The 20,174-nt window shown below is 44.1% G+C and overlaps 1 pseudogene; it reads left to right on the top strand.

The window, feature by feature from the left end:
• The first annotated feature begins 2,851 nt into the window (after positions 1–2,851).
• On the top strand, positions 2,852–10,779 carry LOC134307028 (G-protein coupled receptor family C group 6 member A-like; annotated as a pseudogene).
• Positions 10,780–20,174: the final 9,395 nt, after the last annotated feature.

The raw sequence follows: 20,174 nt of genomic DNA, 5'->3' as shown, positions 1-20,174 counted from the left end.
GCACAGCACTGAGTCAGCCCTCCTCAAAGTCACAAATGACCTTCTTCTTTCCTCAGACTCTGGACAAATTAATATTCTCGTCCTCCTTGATCTTACTGCAGCTTTTGACACCATTAATCACTCCATTCTTCTGTCCCGCCTTGAATCCTCTGTCAACATCACTGGTACTGCCCTTTTGTGGTTAAGGTCATATCTCGTAAACAGACAACAGTTTGTTAATATCAACAATTGTAGTTCTGCCATTGCTCCACTGTCCCAAGGCGTTCCCCAAGGCTCAGTGTTAGGTCCCCTTTTGTTTATTCTTTATATGCTCCCTCTTGGTGACATCATACGTCGGCATGGTTTACATTTCCACTGCTATGCTGATGATATTCAGCTTTACATCTCCTCCAAATCCATTAATACTGAGCTTCACTCCACTCTGACAAATTGCATCACTGAAATGAAATTGTGGATGAAAGCTAATTTCCTCAAATTAAACTGTGAAAAATCTGATATGATCATCGTAGGTCCTACATCCCTGGCAAAAACCACAAAAAAATTTCAAATTACCATTGATAATGACACTTTGTCTCCGTCTTCTAACATCCGAAATCTTGGTGTAATTTTTGATAGCAACCTCTCTTTTGACCTCCATGTAAATCACATCACCAAAATTGCTTTCTTTCATCTAAAAAACATAGCACGTCTACGTCCATCACTCTCCTTTTCTGCCGCCGAAACCTTGATTCATGCTTTTATTACATCCAGAATTGATTATTGCAATAGCATCCTTTATGGTACATCTAACAAAATCCTAAAAAAACTTCAGTATATCCAGAATTCAGCTGCTCGCCTCCTTACTCATACTCGCTCCCGTGATCATATTACACCTGTTCTACAAAAACTTCATTGGCTTCCCGTTGCTCAACGCATTTGTGACCCCTATATAAAGAAATTCATACATGGTCACAATAATTCTTTTTTTTATGCTTGTAATTATTAGGGTCACTCATTCTTCAAATCTAAAAGAAAAAAACCCTTGTAAGTTCATTCCAGCTATGGCCGCTAGAGGGCACTCTTGTACAGGAGAACATGTTCTAGCTAACCGGGAAGTTGCTCTCTCTGGCTCATTCCAGAAGAGACACTAAACGAAGCACAACTGCTGTTCTCCTGTGTCTTTATTTCTCCTGTTTTCACAGGATATATCTGCTACAACATCTTGTATCCTAGATGTGTAACAGATTCATGGGGGCTCGTCCGGGATCGCTTGTCCAGTCTGGTTGAGCAGATCCAGTGATTCCTGAGTGACAGTGAGGCGCGAGGTCCGTGCAAGGAGCTGGAGCTCCAAGTGGGCAGCTAGAGAGGCGAAGGTGACCAAACGAAAGGGGAATCCTAGCCAGGAGCGTGTGCCACAGTGAGCCAAGCATCCAAAAGCGTGCATCATGTCTGACACAGAAAGGAAGGGACTGGTCTGGGCCATCAAGAAAAGCCTGCACAAGTTAACCACCGATGAAGTCTTCCAGATTGCCAAAAGCATCACTCCGGTACCTGAACTAGATCAGTCTATTTTGAGCCAAGATGATGAGGAAACGTGCTTTGAATATGTGTTTGAATATCTGAATTGTACTACCTTGCTAGCACTTGAGGATAGGGGTATGGCACAGTTACTGTTTTTGCAGGATGTGATTGAGGAGTTTATTCAGAAGCGTAACCTAAGTACACCCGTTGTAGGTGGGGACACAGACATTGAGGTAGCTGCCACACCTCCAGCCATCCCACTTAAAATTGCAGGCACTGGTCCCAGCACAAACAAAGCTAATAATAATCAACCAACATTCAGTGAAGAGGGATTAGGACACATGACACACACAGTGGATAGACTCCCCTCAAATAGGCATCACAGTACATCCTCTGGTAACACTGAAAGGGCACACTCACCTCTGATTAGGGCTGACAGTATGATACCACTAAAAGATCTCCCCTTATTACAACGGAGAGAATTCAAGATTCAAGGTGGTCAGATTGGAGACCATTCTGCTGACATTAGCTACAACAACTTGTGGAAACAAATAGAAGAGGGTGTGAAAGAAAACTTCGGCAGCAGTGAAATTATCCGAGGTGTATTGCGAATTATCAAACCTGGTCATTTCAAAGATATGCTGATCAACAAGGAAGACATGTCTCTTGAAGAGTTGAAAAGCTTCTTGCAGTCCCATCTTGGCGAGAGGAACAGCACTGAACTATTCCAAGAGTTAATGTGTGCAAAGCAATTAGATGGTGAAACCCCCCAACAGTTTCTCTACAGTATGATAGGACTGAAACAAAAGGTGATGTTCGCATCCAGGCAGGCTGGCTCGGATATTAGGTATGATGCCCATACTGTCCAGAACGTATTTCTTCACACAGTCTTCCAAGGTTTCAACACTAAATGCAGTGACATAAGGAGAGAATTAAGGTCCCTTCTTTCCGATGATACAGTCACTGATGAAGTGCTCTTGAGACAAGTAATTAAACTCACAAGTGATGAAAGTGAACGACAACGCAGGTTGGGACACCAACCTCGTCAAAGGCCACCTACTGCCTATAGTGCACAGCTATCTCCTGACTGTGAAAACCAAGAAAAGACATTAGAACCCAAGAGCCAAGTCAAAACACTACAGCAATTAACAGCACATATTGAAGCACTTACCACTGTTGTTGATTCGCTGAGACAATCTAAAGTGAATGAACATGCATATTCATGTAGTGTTAATCAGCCCCACACGCTAAAAAGGAGTCGACCTTACAGATGCCCAGAGTGTGTGCGAAAGGGCCTAACGAACTGCACTCATTGCTTCCTGTGTGGTGAAGAAGAGCATAAAGTCATAGGATGCATGAGGAAACCAAAGCCTTCGGGAAACGAGGTTCGGTCACGGCAGAGGGACAACCTGTGACCGGCTTAAGGAAGCAGTCCCACTCTGATGTCGAAACACGTAATACTACGCCGACACTGATGCCAGCTACTTGTGAGGGACCACCAAATAATGAAAAAATGGCTCAGCTAATTGGTAGTAAATGTCTGCTCAAGTGTTACATAAATGGATATTCTGTAACAGTCCTCCTCGACACTGGAGCTCAAGTAGCATTCTTGATCACTCATGGAGAGCCAAGTACTTACCTGATTTGCCTATCCGATCTCTAAGTGAGCTGATGGGGACCAAAGCTCTTAATGTCCATGCAGTAAACGGAGAAATTCTCCCCTTTGATGGTTGGGTAGAAGCAAGGGTGAACCTGCCAGGGAATGATGATCCAGATTTGTCCATTCAAGTGCCTTTCTTAGTGAGCCACATGAGCCTTGAAAGACCAGTACTAGGGTTCAATGTTATTGAAGAACTTATTGAAGGGCAAGAAAGTGGACCACGTATACCGCTTACGCTGGCCAACCTTTTGAGCGGGGCAATGGAGATTAGAGAGGAGGAGGCTAGTGTCATTGTAAATTTCATCCAGTCAAGGACTACTGACTTAGAACAAGCTCCGGCAAAGGTGGGGCCCCAGGACATTGTTGTCCTTCCAGGCGAAGTTACACGCATAAAGTGCAATATCCCTGTTGACTTTAGTCCACATGAACCAGTAGTGCTGTTTAAGACAGACAACAATAGCACACCATTAGAGCAACTGATTGTGGCTGAAGGGCTCGTGGAAGTCAGTCGTACTAGTAGTCCATATGTCGAAGTGCCCATTAATAATTATACCAAGCACAATATCATGCTTCCACGGAAGACAGTAATTGGTACCATCCATGCCATTTCCAAAGTAATTGAAACTGACCAGGCTGCCCACCACACTGTAAATCAGTTTGGCGTTACACCTGAGGTGAGAGTTGAGGAAACCCATCGGGCAGAATTATGGCACCCTCCTGTCAACTTAAGCCACTTAGAAGAAAGTCAGCAGGAAGTTGTTAGAAGGATGCTTTATGAAGAATCCACAGTGTTCGCTCGTGATGAGAATGACATTGGTTGTATTCCTAGTCTCCAGATGTCAATCTCACTTAAAGATGATATCCCAGTTCAGAAGTCCTATTCTGCTATCCCAAAGCCACTCTACAAAGAAGTCAAGGAGTACATTCAAGACTTACTGGTTAAGGGATGGATTGTGAGATCTAAATCTCCTTATTCTGCTCCAGTAGTATGTGTACGCAAGAAAGATGGTACACTAAGGCTGTGTATTGACTACCGGTTGCTAAACCAGAAGACCATTTCAGATAGGCATCCCCTACCCAGGATCCAGGATCTCCTTGACACTCTTGGAGGCTATAGTTGGTTCTCAATCCTGGACCAAGGGAAGGCCTATTATCAAGGCTTCATAGCTGATGGATCACAACATCTCACAGCTTTCATTACCCCTTGGGGATTGTATGAATGGGTGCGTATCCCATTCGGTTTATCAAATGCTCCTGCAGCCTTTCAAAGAAGCATGGAGGAAATGTTGAACTCACTGCGTGATGAACATTGTATCCCATACCTTGATGATGTGCTGTGTTATTCCAAATCATTTGAGGATCATGTGGAAGGTGTAAGGAAAGTCCTAAAAGCCCTCCGGGAACAGGGAGTCAAACTCAGGCCTACCAAATGTGAGTTCTTCAAGAGCGAGGTCCGCTACGTGGGGCACCTAGTTTCAGCAGATGGTGTAAGAATCGATCCAAAGGATCTGGAGGCGGTACTTTCACTTAGGGATAAGGCCCCAGCAACTGTTGGAGAGGTACGGAAATTACTGGGGTTCTTGAGCTATTATAGAAGCTACATACAAGACTTCTCCAGAGTTGCCAAACCCATCTATGAGCTTTTGCAAGCAAAGCCACCAGCTGCAGGGGTAAATAAAATGAGTAAGACCAGAGGGAAAGGAACTCAGTTACCCTCTAAAGACCCGGTCAAGTGGGCAGAGGAGCACCAAAATGCCCTAGAGAAGTTAATTGACATTCTGACTAACCCCCCTGTCCTCGCTTACCCAAATTTTGAGTTGCCCTTTGTACTTAATACTGATGCTTCTGAGCAGGGACTTGGAGCTGTACTTTATCAGTGCCAAAATGGAAAATTGAGGGTCCAGAACACTTACACCTGCAGAAAAGAACTATCACTTTCACTCAGGAAAATTAGAATTCCTTGCACTGAAGTGGGCGGTGTGTGATAAATTCAGGGACTATCTTTACTATGCCCCTCACTTTACCATATACACTGATAACAATCCCTTGACCTACATTATGCGAACAGCTAAGCTAAATGCAGTTGGTCACAGATGGGTGGGAGAACTTTCCGAGTTCAGATTTGACATCAAATACCGGCCAGGTGCCGTCAATGTTGATGCGGATACATTGTCTCGCTGGCCATTAGACATCGACAAGTATGTGGCAGATTGTGTAGAAGAGCTGTCTCCTGAAGCCATACATGCAACATGGGAAGGCAGTCAAGTGGCCAAAAGTAAAGACATAGCCTGGATGGCCACTTTGGATACGTCAACAGAGCAGAGTGTTCAGAGTCCCTTGTTGGCTGTTAGCCATGATGAAATGGAAAAAGCACAAAGAGAAGATCCTGCTATTGGGGAAGTACTAAAATTGAAAGAGACACACCAAATACTTACAAATGAAGCCAAACAGAGAGTAAATGGTTCCAGTCGAAAGCTTCTGTATGAGTGGGGAAAACTGGTCCTTGATAAAGGGCTGCTCTATCGTAAAACCAGTCAGCACTGCCAACTTGTTCTACCCACCAAGTACAGAAGCATGGCATTAAGGTACCTCCATGATGACATGGGCCATGTGGGTGTGGAAAGAGTCCTTTCCTTAGCTCGTGAAAGATTCTTCTGGCCTTACATGAAAAAGGACATTGAGACTCACGTGACAAGAAGATGTCCATGCATCAAACAGAAGAAACCAGTGACTCATGTTAGAGCCCCAATGGGTAGGATTTCCACCAGCCTGCCCCTTGAGCTTGTCTCAGTCGACTACCTCCACTTGGAGCAAAGTAAAGGCGGGTTTGAATATATACTTGTCGTGATAGATCATTTCACAAGATTTGCTCACGCGTATGCCACCAAAAACAAGTCAGCGAAGACCGCAGCAGAAAAGCTATTCAATGATTTTATTCTCCGCTTTGGATTCCCTTTAAAATTGCATCACGACCAGGGCCGTGAGTTCGAGAACGAGCTTTTTAAGACCTTAAGGCAGCTCTCTGGGGTAGGACACTCCCGTACATCACCAGGGCGTGGGGCCCTGGCCCAAAACATTTTGCGATGCCTATCAACATTTATGATACAATATATTTTTATTTCCGAGGGCCCTCCATTTTAAGGATCCTCTGACTATTAGGGACTTTGACCCCAGGGCCTCTTGGGGGCCCTAACCATGCTTTTGGGGCCCCTAGCCATGCTTTTGGGGGCCCTAGCCATGCTTTTGGGCCCCTTATGAAAATGGATGAGGCGTTGTGGCACTGCTCTGACTTCGACTTCTGGCTATTAGGGGTCCTAGGAAAGAGGGGGGCATATTTTTAGAGGGCCCTGGTTATGAGAGCCCCTACCAGAGGGCCCTAGAGAAGAGCAGGGCATACCATTAGAGGGCCCTTGATCACGAGGGCCCCTACTATGGGGCCCATGACTTCCATAGAAGTCGTTTATCATGGCTCCTTGACTTTCTAGGGACCTACAAATTGCCAGGCAAGCTACCATATTTCATAAGAGACGTTTTGTTGCAAATATGCGATTCAGGCCCTTACTTAATGTTTCTGAATTTATATTGTTTCAAAATTATTATGTTCAATTTCTCTTAAGCGCAGAGACACAAATTAATTTAGCAATTTTGCAATTATTTAAATTTAAGACAAGCAATTTCAAGCAGTTTGAATGCATACACACACTTAACTGAGCTATTTGATGTTCTTTTCATGCCTGACAATATGTCCAACAGTGAGCTCACTTTAAAGGTTAACTCACTCGCTGCAGCATATCCTTCAGATCTGAACATGAGCCTGGCAGATGAATTGATACAATACAAATCATTCATAAGGGGCCCAGACTATCCTTAATCCGTCCTTGCTTACAGTCAGAGAGTTCCGGTGTATGCCATCGTTAACGCCATCAGGGAACTCCTCAACTGCAGCGACACTTCCTGTTCTGGAGACGCAGACTTTCTTCCTTGGAAGGTAAATGTTGTTTATTTATGTCGGTAAAAACTTAAATTCAGCCCCTTTTTGGGGCAGCTAACTGCACCACCAAGCAAACTGTATTAAAACAGAGCCTAATGCTGTTCACTCTCTCTAGTTCTTATAACACTTCCAGGGTAACACCTCCACCACCAAAGCCAAGTCCACTGAAAAGTGTGGTTTACGCTTAACGTTTTCTTATTAGGTGCTGAGGTGGTTCAGCAGTAAAGTGCTGAAGATTATGATGAGAGAAATGTAGTCGTTGAATCGTTTCTAAATCGAGATGCAAAAAGGGAAACAGTTAACAACATCGAAGCTGTTTAACAAACTCATTATTAAAATAAAACTCAAGTACTCAAGTAACAAATGACTCTTTATAATGTTTAGCTGTTAAGCATTCTACGCCAGATAAAATTTAGCATGGACAACCAGACACTTTCCTTTAACGACAAGGGGGAATTCGAAAACGGATACAACCTCGTCATGTGGAAGAAGAGTGGTGACGACAGGGTGCTTGACGTGGTAGGAAGATTCCTCATCAGAAATGGGAAAGTGGAGGTCAATGAGAGCAAAATCCAACGGTCCAACAACACGGTGAGACTGAGTTCAGTGCTTCAGACCTGTACGACATGAACTGTGTGTTAAATATGCCAGGATACAGATCTATACAAAGTTATGACAGTTAAAATTAAAGTTCGTTCGTTCCTATTTTTATGAATGGCAGTCATAGAAAGAAAAGGAAAATTAAAAAGCAAAAATGATGAAAGTCAGAATGTAACATGATATACAAATCACTCCTGAGTATGTAAACTTTTGACTTTAATTGTAGGTTCAGACCTCTTTGAGTATTTTAACTAAACCTTTTTTTAAATCTTAGGTGCCCATCTCAAAGTGTTTAAAGACCTGCGAGCCTGTAGAATTTAGGATATTAGAACTTTCGACCTGCTGCTATGAATGTAAAAAGTGTGATGCTGGATTTTACTACGTGTCAGGTGAGTATGGATGGATGTAGAATCATTTCCTCTAAAACAGAAGGATCCGGTTCTTACGCAGATCTGCCGGCTGGAGTATTTTTTTTAGTGCAGTTATGTGCTCCATGACGTGAAAAATATAAATAAACCAAAAACAAACAAAACAGAAAGCAGTGATTTATTTATTTTTAATATATTTTTCACCATGCACTGCTTTATCCTGTGAGCTGGTGTGGTGTGATGGTAACCACGCTGCTGGTAGCAGTACTGCCTCAGCTCAGGGGGTTTAAATCCAGGGCATGGTTTACAAATACATGGTGCATGGTGGCTCATGAACCTGGATGTTGTGAGGACGCACATCAGTGCACCTTCAGTGCTGATCCCAAGCCCGGAAAAGGGTATCAATAATGTGGACAAATGATCCCTGTAAAAAACAGGTGATGGAGCATTAACAAAAGCCTCAGTCATAAGTAAGGATGGGTCGAGGGTTGTCATTTTTTGGGAAGCTTCATCAGGCAAGGATTTTAGATTTGATTAGATTAGATTCAACTTTATTAACATTACACATGTACAAGTACAAGGCAACGAAATGCAGTTTAGCATCTAACCAGAAGTGCAATAAGCAGCAAGTGCAGGATGTACAGTATCTACGATATACATTATTTACAAAATACGGGCAGTGGTATGAACAATATATACAGGTGAATATATTATTGAATGTACTGTAAACATGATGTATAGATGGGAGTGCTATAGACATAATATACAGATTGAAATTAAGGTGATACAGATTAAGGTGCAATGAACATAATAGACAGATGTATACGATATAGGTGGAAATTATGAACAAATGAGAAAAGGTTTGTAGCGCAACCTTTACCAGGAGGAGAGATGTGGCGGGTTAACGAGGGGCAGAGTTCAGTATGGAGACAGCTCTGGGGAAAAAGCTGTTCCTCAATCTGCTGGTCTTGGTCTTGTCTAGGGCAAGAGGGCAAACAGTCTGTGTGCAGGATGGGAGGAGTCCTTAAGAATGCTGCGAGCTCGACGCAGACAGCGTTTCCTCTGTACTTTACAGTCTGTCACATTTGTTCAGTCATTCAGAAAACCATGAACGATCTCTGTGGATAAAAGGTAAGATTAAAAAACGATGCTGAAAAAACCAGTACCTGTCTGTGCACTCTCACAAACCCAAATACAAATAGAAGGGTTGCTTCAGGAGGGCATCCAGATTTGCTGTAGAGACCTCTATATAAGCGATCAGCTGAAAGAAAAAAAATGAAAAGGAGGTTAACAAATCATCAATCAACATTTTTCACTTTCTCAACTTTACTGGATTTGAATTTGTAATAAATTTAAACCAGAGTCTTTGTTCCTTTATAAGCATCCCTGTTGGAAATGTCAAAATACGTCCTCTGCTCTGTACAGAACCTGTTTTTTATCAGTCATTCGGTCTTTGACATGTACATTCCTGTCATTTTGCACTTTTACATCAATTGTTTGTCTTTGGTCATTTTATTAAGAACACTCGTCTGGTCTGTACCTTCACTGCCGTTCTCCTAATGTAGCTTTTCCACCTTTTTTCTCTTCACAGATGAAGTAAAGTGTCAAAAGTGTCCAGAGGGAACTTATTCTCTATCAGGTTCTGTAGTGGGAGATTCAGTATTTGGAGTGGTCCTCAGCGTACTCCATTGTGGTGTTGATTGGAACAGTGATAGGAATCCTGCTACTGGTATCATCGCTGATCTATTTCGTTCTACACAGGAACAATTCCATAATCGAGGACAACGTAGTCTTGTCTTGTATTATGATGTTTGGCCTGATGGTGAGTTTCGGAGGTCTGATTCTCTTTTTAGGCTGGCCCAGCGACCACCACTGCAGGGCCCAGCAGGCCATGTATGGTCTGGCCTTCACCCTCTGTGTGTCGTGCATTCTCACGAAAGCTTTTGTGTCGTTCTTAGCCATCATGTCTATCAGCCCTGAGAGGCAGCGCTTCTTCAGTAAGTTTAACAAGCGTTATATCATCATCGCTCTACTGACTGGTGCTCAAGTTCTTGTTTTTTTCTTCTGGTTCATATTCGGTTCTCCAAAGGTTGAAGAGAAGGAGTTATCTGAGTCAGTTATCAAAATCCGTCAGTGCACTCAGGGCTCTCTGGTCGGAGCGATGCATGTCTACATTGCGGCTCTAGCCATGTCGTGCTTCTTCTTAGCCTTCAAAGGAAGAGTGGACAATACTGAGCCGATAGTCTTCAGCATGCTCTTTCATTTGTTCGTCTGGCTTTGTTCAATTCCACTCTTCATCACCCAAACGGATCAGCGTACCCTCATCCAGGTCTCTGCCATGATGGTCTCCAACTATGGAGTCATCGTCTGCCACGTCCTCCCAAAGTGGCATAAAATAATCTCGAAAAAGATCGATGACGCGAAGCCAAAACCCGAAGATGACATGAGCGAAACATCTGAGGACTCAGGACTTAGTCCTGAAGAAGAGTTACCTTCACCCAGCGCATCATCACAAACCCAACTTTGGCATGAAGACTTCAATGACCAAATGGGGTAAAAGGCTGCAAGAAGCAGGAATCAGCTCACAAAATGACTTTTAATTACTTCTGATCAGTTTTGGTAATCATACTGGCGGTACTTGCTCTACAAGTTCATTCACTACACAGAATGTCATCTGGAGGAATTTTATCCAGGCTGTTTAAAAAACGGCCTAAAATAGTACCAAATCCTGCAGAAAAGATAAAGCGCCAACATTTAATGAAAAAACTAAATGACAGAAGTGTAGAAAGCTAATCCCTGTTTCAGTGTTAAGGTTAAGAGAAGGTTTTAGGATGTTTTCATTGAAGAAAAATAAAAGCCAGAATGTTTGTAGTTTTTACTAAGATGGTTATAACAAAATTTAATCATTTTCCTAACCGCTTATCCAATCAGGGTCGCAGGGAGTGCTGGAGCCTATCCCAGCTCTTCAATGGGCGCAAGGCACACAGTAACACCCTGGACGGGACTCAGTCCATCACAGGGCACACACACACACACATTCACCTACAAGGCAATTCAGTGTCTACAATGAACCTGACTGCATGTTTTTGGACTGTGGGAGGAAACCGGAGCTCCCGGAGGAAACCCACACAGACACTGGGAGAACATGCAAACTCCACACAGAAAGGACCCGGACCGCCCCACCTGGGAATCGAACCCAGGACCTTCTTGCTATGAGGTGACAGTGCTACCCACTGAGCCACCGTGCCGCCTGGTAATAACAAAATTAGCCAAATAATTTTTTACCTAATAATCTTATTATACATGTATGTACAGTATGCTCTATATTTCACTGATGAAGTATATTTTACATGAAATGCTGAATGGTGAGAATGGTATGAGTGTATTTGTATTTTTTACTGTTTTATTAAAACATTTTACTACATTTTACACTGTATGTTTCTTCTGTATGCTTTGAGAACTGGAGAAAAGCTGTAAATGTTTAACAATATTCAATATTCAAGTGTTTATATAAATTTGTTAATGAGCCATTTTTACTGGCACACACTGGGATAAAAGGCTGATGAAGCACTGAGGTGGTTCATGTTGGGGTCACAAACATTAAGACCTTAAAATCAGATCACTGGCCAAAATGTTATGACGTGTAACATCTATAATCTCAGACATACGATCTTTACAGGTTGTACACAGATTGTATAAACGTATCTCAGGGGCTCAAAAAAAGAGCAAAACAACTTTAAATCTTTCAGCTCAATCACATTAAGAGCGCCGAGCTCAAGCTGCTCTGCAGGTAAACAGAATATAAATAACCTAACACTCACATAACAACTCTTACAAGAACAACATTTCAGTCTGTGTTTCATCTTCAGACTCGTTCAAACAAATACAGTAAATTCAGAAAGTATTCAGACCCCTTGACGTTTACAGGCTCTGTGATGTGAATTTGATTTTGCAAGAATATAATTTATCATTTTTTACTGTTTTTAAGTGAAAACGTTTTGAGTTTTCCGAGATGTAATTTAAAATAAAAAACCCTGTAATCTCTCCCAAAGATTACACCCAAACTCACGTGTGCAAAGCTTGTTGAGACATATCCAAGTGCAACTTGCAGGTGTAATTGCTACCAAAGGGCTTCTACAAAGTATTGGGTCTGAATACTTTTGTGAATAAGAGACTTCAGTTTTCGTTTTGTTAGCTTTTTTTAAATTCTCCAAACACCAAACAGCAAGTTTCGAGACATTCGAGAGGTCTGAATTTATTTTCTGAATTTATTGTACATATCGTCGCTGTCTGTTGAAAAACACGTATCTCCAAAAACCCAACTTTTCAGGAACTTTTTCCTCTGACAGTAACGGTGCAAACAAACCACAGATACGCAATTTAGATACAATAGGGCTCATTTACCACTGCACATAACTTATCTAAGATGTTTCTAGTCTGAAAAAGACTGAGTTCACGCAAAACATAAAGTGAACTAGTTAGTTTTTGGTAAGTTAGCTGGCTAAGGTTAGCTGGCTAGTCAATATGCAAGCTAATCTTCAAGTAAACATGTAATAAGAACCACTCATATGAACGCGAGCTCACACACGATTGTGACAAATAAAAGCGTATTTTAGAGACCAAAGTGCTCATTTTAAAAAGAAACAGAAGTTTCATTCTTACCTTAAAGGCTTGAACTACTCGGACGCAGCAAACAAGTTCCAAATCTTTCAACTCAACTCAAACTGAGCTTTATTAGTTACATATTAGTTACAATATAATCACAAAATAAAGCAAAAATAAAAATAAAGAAAACAAATAAAAGCAGTACCAAGGGGGGGGGGGGGGTCGGGGAGGAGATACACGGTTTTGATGGACAGGTCTAGCAGCCAATGGAAATACTCGTTAAAGAGATTGAATGATTTTTCATCTTTTTATTGGTCATTTTGATATTCGCTGCTAAGGACAGACAGAGATTTATACCCATGTAAAAAAACTCCGCCAAGGACGGTCCCAAGCCCGGCTGCAAAAGGAGGAGGGTTGGGCGTGGGGCTAGCTACCCCACCCTGTAAAAAAAAACCCTAGCTACAGAAACGCCAACAAGAATACTAACAGACACCACGGACCTGGGAGAAGATGGACCTCCAGCTGGAAGGCGTATGACGTCGGACGGTGAAAGCCAGAGTCATCTAGAAGCCGTCGGGCCGAAGACCATCGTCTCCACCAGGACCACCACTACCATCGCTACATGGAACGTCCGGACCATGTATGAGACTGGAAAGACAGCGCAAGTGGCCGCAGAGATGAGGAAGTTTAACCTCACCGTCTTAGGAATCAGCGAGTCAAGGTGGACTGGCTCCGGGCAGAAGCGACTGACTTCCGGCGAGTTACTGTTGTACTCGGGACACGAGCAGGAAGAAGCCGCACACACCCATGGAGTGGCCCTGATGCTTTCCAAGTCGGCACAGAGAGCGCTCATTGGGTGGGAGGCGCACGGACCACGGATCATGACAGCCTCCTTCCATACAAAGAGGAAGAGGATCAATATGGACATAATCCAGTGCTACGCCCCGACGAACAACAGTGAAGAGGAGGAGAAGGAGAACTTTTACAACAGACTGTCAACCACCATACAAGACAGACCAAAGAGGAACATCGTCATCGTAATGGGTGACTTCAACGCCAAGATCGGCAACGACAACCGAGGGTACGAGGAGATCATGGGGCAGCAAGGGCTGGGCGAGATGAACGAAAACGGGGAGAGATTTGCCGATCTATGCGCCGCAAGTAACCTGGTCATCGGAGGAAGTGTTTTTCATCACAGGAGGATACACAAGGCGACTTGGGTGTCACCAGACCTGTCGACGGAAAACCAGATCGACCACGTGTGCATCGGGAAGAAGTTTCGCCGCTCTCTTCAAGACGTACGCGTCAAACGAGGAGCAGACGTTGCTTCCGACCATCATCTCCTTGTGGCTAGATTGAAGCTGAAACTGAAGAAGAACTGGACAGGGGGGTCCAGCCAACGACAGCGCTATAACATCGCTACGCTGAAAAACAGCAAGAAGAAAGACGAGTTCAAGGTCACCCTCTCCAACAAGTTCCAGGTCCTAGAAGAGCTGCTTGAAGATGAGACGATAGAACAGAAGTGGCAGAAAGTGAAAGAAGCGGTGACTTCAACATGCCAAGAAGTTCTGGGCTTCAAATCTTACACACACAAGGAATGGATCTCAGCAGAGACGCTACAGAAGATAGAAGAAAGAAGAGAAAAGAAAGCAATGGTGAACAACAGCAGAACAAGAGCAACAAAAGTAAAAGCACAAGAAGAATATACAGAAGCTAATAGAATTGTCAAGCAAAGCATCAGAGTAGACAAGCGGAGTTACATAGAGTCACTGGCAATAGAAACAGAAGAAGCAGCGCATCAGAACAGCACCAAGGACCTGTATCCCATCATCAGGAAACTATCTGGAAAGTTTGCCAAGCCAGAGAGGCCAGTAAAGAACAGGAATGGAGAGGCGATAGCAGACGAAGAAGGACAGAAGAAGAGGTGGATCGAGCACTTTCAGGAGTTACTTAACAGGCCAGCTCCTGCAAACCCACCGGAGATACCGCCAGCCGAAAGCGACCTGCCAATCAGGTGCTGTGCACCCACGAAGGAAGAGATCCGAAGCGCCTTCAAGCAATTGAAGAACGGCAAGTCTGCAGGACCTGACAGCATCCCGGCAGAAGCGCTAAAGGCGGACGTCGAGACCAGTGTGGAGCTCCTCCACCCACTCTTCTGTAAAATCTGGGAAGATGAAGAAGAACCAACTGAGTGGAAAGAAGGCTACCTCATTAAACTCCCCAAGAAAGGTGACCTCAGTTCTTGCTCCAATTACCGAGGGATAACGCTGTTGTCCATCCCAGGGAAGGTGTTTAACCGCATCCTGCTTAACAGAATGGAAGACGCTGTTGACCCGCAGCTTCGTGACCAACAAGCCGGCTTCCGTAAGGAAAGATCGTGCACGGACCAGATCGCAACCCTGCGCATCATTCTGGAGCAGTCCCTAGAATGGAACTCGCCTCTCTACGTCAACTTCATCGACTACAAGAAGGCGTTTGACAGCGTCAACAGGCAGACCCTCTGGAGACTACTGAGACACTACGGAGTGCCAGAGAAGATTACCAACATCATCAGGAAGTCATATGAAGGAATGACCTGCAGAATAGTGCATGGCAGACAGCTCACCAACGCCTTCGAAGTAAGAACTGGAGTGAGGCAAGGCTGCTTACTCTCGCCCTTCCTGTTTCTGCTGGCCATAGACTGGATCATGAAGACATCTACAGACCAGAAGCGTAACGGCATTCAGTGGACACTTTGGAAGCAGTTGGACGATCTAGACTTTGCCGATGATCTGGCTCTCCTCTCCCATACCCAACAACAGATGCAGGAAAAGACCAGCATCATTGCGGACAACTCAGCTAGATTGGGCCTTAGCATCAACAGAGGGAAGAGCAAGGTGTTCAAGATCAATGCATCTAACGAGACACCCATCGCAGTCCAGGGTGAGGCGCTGGAAGAGGTGGATAGTTTCACCTATCTCGGCAGCATCCTGGACAACCATGGAGGAACAGATGCAGACGTCAGAACCCGCATCGGTAAAGCACGAACAGCCTTCCATCAGCTGAAGAACATCTGGGGATCCAGCGAGATCAGCATCACCACCAAGATCAGGCTCTTCAACACCTTAGTAAAGCCAGTACTACTCTACGGAGCAGAGACCTGGAGAACCACCGCCATCACCATGAAGAAAATCCAGGTCTTTATTAACACCTGCCTCAGGAAGATCTTAAAGATCCGCTGGCCCGACAAGATCAGCAATGTAGAACTGTGGCAACGAACAAAGCAGCAGCCTGTTGACCAAGACATCCTTCAGAGACGCTGGCGATGGATTGGCCACACCCTCCGCAAACCTACATCAAACATCACCAAACAATCCCTCACCTGGAACCCTCAAGGGAAGAGGAAGAGAGGACGGCCTAGAAATACCTGGCGCCGAGACCTGGATGCAGACGCCAACCAGATGGGCAAGACGTGGGGACAGCTGGAGAGACTCGCCCGGAACCGTGATGCCTGGAGAGAGCTTGTCGGCGGCCTATGTCCCAGACGGGACCACAGGCGGAAATGAAATGAAATGAAAAAAAGTGAAAACTGCTTTATGTTTTTCATCAGACAGCAACGATATGCTATATAGTGGAAGCCAAAAGACCAGTAGTGAAAATGCTTTTATTTTTATTAATGGGATTTTACTGAATTGAAATTTAATAATCAGTTTAAAAATTAAATAAAAAAGTAAATGGCTGATTTGTATAGCTGTGTGTCATCTGCATAACAGTGGAAATTTTTTATAGATACTAATAATAGATAATAATCCAGGTATGCCTTCTGTATCAGGTACTAAATAACCATGATGATTTTTATTTAATCAGGAATAATCGCCGAGGCACCTGACTTCTGTGAAGAGATTAAACGGAGCTCTTACGTGGGCACCTTATTCCCTTATAGTGACCATCTGCGAGAAGCGAGGATCACCAATCCTGCTTTATCCTCTTAGTCACTTGACTAGTGGAAGAAGGCACGGCACAGATGAGAAACTTCTGGTTATACTGATTTGTTTTTGAAGGAAAGATTTTGCAGGGAATAATAAGGAGCCAAGACAGGAGTCATAGGATGAAACTGAGAATCTAAGAAGATGACTGTGGAATATCTGTGATAAGTAAGGTTTGCTTTAACTCAATCTAATTTAAAAAAGCTACGGATCATTTTCATTTGGTTCATAAAAAATGGGATGCTCACCTTTGAAAGGTCAGCTCTGTACTGGAGTCTACAACCACAGCCAGAAAGATCTGCAGCTTCAAAGCAGCAGTGACTTCTCGTCTAACAGGACAGAAGTACAGAGCTGGACCGAGACAGGTGAAGTTCTCACTGGACCAGCGGTTTCAGAAGAAGAAAGCAGTGCTGCACCACTCCAAGGTAAAATATCTGCACCCAGTGACGTGTTATGTGAAACTACTACAACTGCTGATGAAAGTGTTGATGTACCAGAGACAAACTCACAGGAGGAATTACTGACCGAGGAAACAACAGACATGAAGGATAAAAACGGCAGCAAAACAGCCAGGAGGAAAAGAGGCAAAGAAAAAGTGTCGGTTTTCTTAAAAGAGCAGCAATTGATCAACAAACAGCTTACAAGTACCTGAAACCCAATTCCCCCAAATACGAGTCCCTGCTAGGACTCTTGGACAAGACAACCCAAACCCAACTGTCTATACAACCTTTGGTGGATTTACTAGTATTACAGTATGAGGAGATCATCCAGACCTTAGAGGAAATGACGACTCAGGGGGAACAATTGCTGGACCTTCGCAAAGACATGGCCGACTGGCCGACGGCACAAAAGGATCGACAGATAGACCCAGACATCCGAGAAGATGATGTGAATTCAGATGAAACCCCTCCAGACCTACCGCAGATGCTCCAACACTTCATTGACGAAATGAAGCAAGTTGGAGATTCACTGAAAGGACTTGGTGACGCCGCCATAGAGGAAGCAGCTGAATATTTTGGCTCAGTCTCACAACTGCTGGGGGAAAAACTGGCAGGCCAAGAGAACAGCTGAGGAACAATTGAATCAAGTGTTGGCTAGTGTGGAAGCTGCCAGCTTAGGGAAGTCCAGTCCAGAAGACTCCTCTCTGCACAGCGAGGACAGCGGCATCGGTGCAGACAACGACTGCCAGATCGGTTCAGCACGAGTTCGCGTCCATCGCAAAAGCTCTGGGTCTGGAGCCAAACCTGGTTCTTCCACTGGACATCCTGAGAATCCTGAAGATTCACCTGATCAGCTTAGAGAAGATAAAGGGGATAAAAATGATGAAGATTTTGCTGATGATGATCATGCTGACAACACGCCTGATGTGAAAGAGGAAGTACAAGATGAAGTGGAAATGAATAGTAATTTGGAAGCCAAAAATATGTCGATTCAGTCTCAGAAAGACCTCAAAGCGCAGCTTCAGTTCAGCCTACAAAATAACTGGCCAGACAATAGTACTGTTGATCAGACTTATCGAAAAGATAGAAACATCAGACGACCCCAAACTGTAAATAACCCCCCTGTACCTTGTCCAGGTAAACCTATGTATCCTGGTTTGAGAGGCACATGGAGGTCACAGTCTGCTGATTGCTTATACAGTAAAATAGACTACATGGTGCAAAGGCAGGACAGATGTCAGAGCATCAAAAAAAACAAGACGGCACAAAGTCCACAATATGGAAACAGGGTAACAGTTAAACCTAACCTAGTTCCTCGCTTGCCTCCTGTATTTGTACCTGAACCACCTGGGAAAAATGCTGTCAAACGACTTATCTGCACCTTCAGCCAGGGGGTACAGGACACGTCCAACCACAAGCCCAGCAACAGGTCTGCAAGATTTAGAAGCAGAAGGGTCTTTCCTGCCTGCATTAACTAACTACAGGGCAAGTGTTTCCACCACTGACCACAACAATTATCCTCCTGAAAAGGAGTTCTCGGTACAGCCTGAGGAAGTGGACGCTGACAGTCTTCCACCTCCTCCACCCGAGGTACTAATGGACAGCTCCTTTAACAGCAATGATGATTGCAATCCAAGACAGGATCGTGGTAGAATTCAGGGACTACGAGTGTCACTACAAACGGTACCTTTGCTTCCCAGCCAGGACAATAATTCAGAGGGATCTCTGACTGACTGCCACATTTGCTTCAGATAAACAGGAAGCTGACAGACTTTTCCAGCATTCCCATAAATTCAGCCCAGGAGATCAGAGTAGTTACACTACTCCACCGGCCTCCAGGGCCCAAATTCCACCCTCAAGTTACTCTGTACGCCACAGAGATCCAAGTCTACCCACTGTATCTTCATCTTCAACCTGTCCTGTTCAGTGTGAAACCTTCACAGCTCCACCATCTTCATGTGTCCAAAGCTGGACCAGAAAAAGCAGTGATGATGAAAACGGATTTTTGTTGGCCTCTAATTCATCATCATTTGGTAGCGCTCAGACCCAGCTGAAGACTCAGTCGTCCTCCCAGGCTCTGACACCTTCCTGTAGGTCCACATTACCACGACCGTGGGGAGAGGTATCCAGAGGGAGACTGCAGAGTTCCTGCTCTGGCCAGACCTTTACAGGAAGTTGTTTTTTAGCCTACAGACCAACTCCCAGGCAGCGACCATCTTTATCCAGTGTCTCAGAACCACACAATGAAGGCAGTGATGATAATACGTCAGCCAGTGAGAGGTAAACGTGTCCCAACACATAAAACACCATGTAAACGATGTGCTATAACTTTCTTTAACGTAACAGGACATGCTGCAGGATTGAAAAATGTTCTAATCAGGTCAGATAAATATCATGGTGAGGAATGTGTGTTCTGTTTTTGTGGTGAATCTTCATGCCATCAAGATGATCTGCAATCACTATAAAGGATCTTTATGTGAAAATGTGTGTCAACCCATCTGCAATACACTATATGGTCAAAAGCATGTGGACACCCCATCCTAATTATATTTATGGGACCATCCAACTACAGGCCTTGATCAGGGGCAGTTGTGGGGCTTGACTGGCAACCTGATTACTAACCCAGTACCTTAACTACTGAGTTACCACCACCCTAGGTATTATTGAGTCCTGGTGTAGCCATACCAATCACTCTAAGTGTGGTTTAATGTGTGTGGTGTGGAAGAACTCCAGTTGAATGCACATCCTGTCCCAAACCACACTCCACACCTTTTTTAGAATTTGGAATTCTGACACACTTCATGACCCTGTTGAAAGCCCTTCTAGAAAAGAGGAGTGAAGAAGAGCCCTTGGTTTTGTACCGAGAGGTTCAACAAACGTTTGTCCATATAGTGTGTGACAGTGAGGTAAATTAGAGGTAGACGTGTAAGAACCTCATGAACCTCAATAGTGCTTTTTTAGTCAACTATTAATAAAGACACTGCGCTCCAGGTGAGAAGATTCGTGAGTGTTTATGTAAGAACCAAGACGCTTCCACATTAGCTG

Source organism: Trichomycterus rosablanca, unplaced genomic scaffold, assembly GCF_030014385.1.
Source record: "Trichomycterus rosablanca isolate fTriRos1 unplaced genomic scaffold, fTriRos1.hap1 scaffold_236, whole genome shotgun sequence".
Lineage (NCBI taxonomy): Eukaryota > Metazoa > Chordata > Actinopteri > Siluriformes > Trichomycteridae > Trichomycterus > Trichomycterus rosablanca.
The sequence above is the reverse complement of the archived record's forward strand: the minus strand, read 5'-3'. Positions and strand labels throughout refer to the sequence as shown.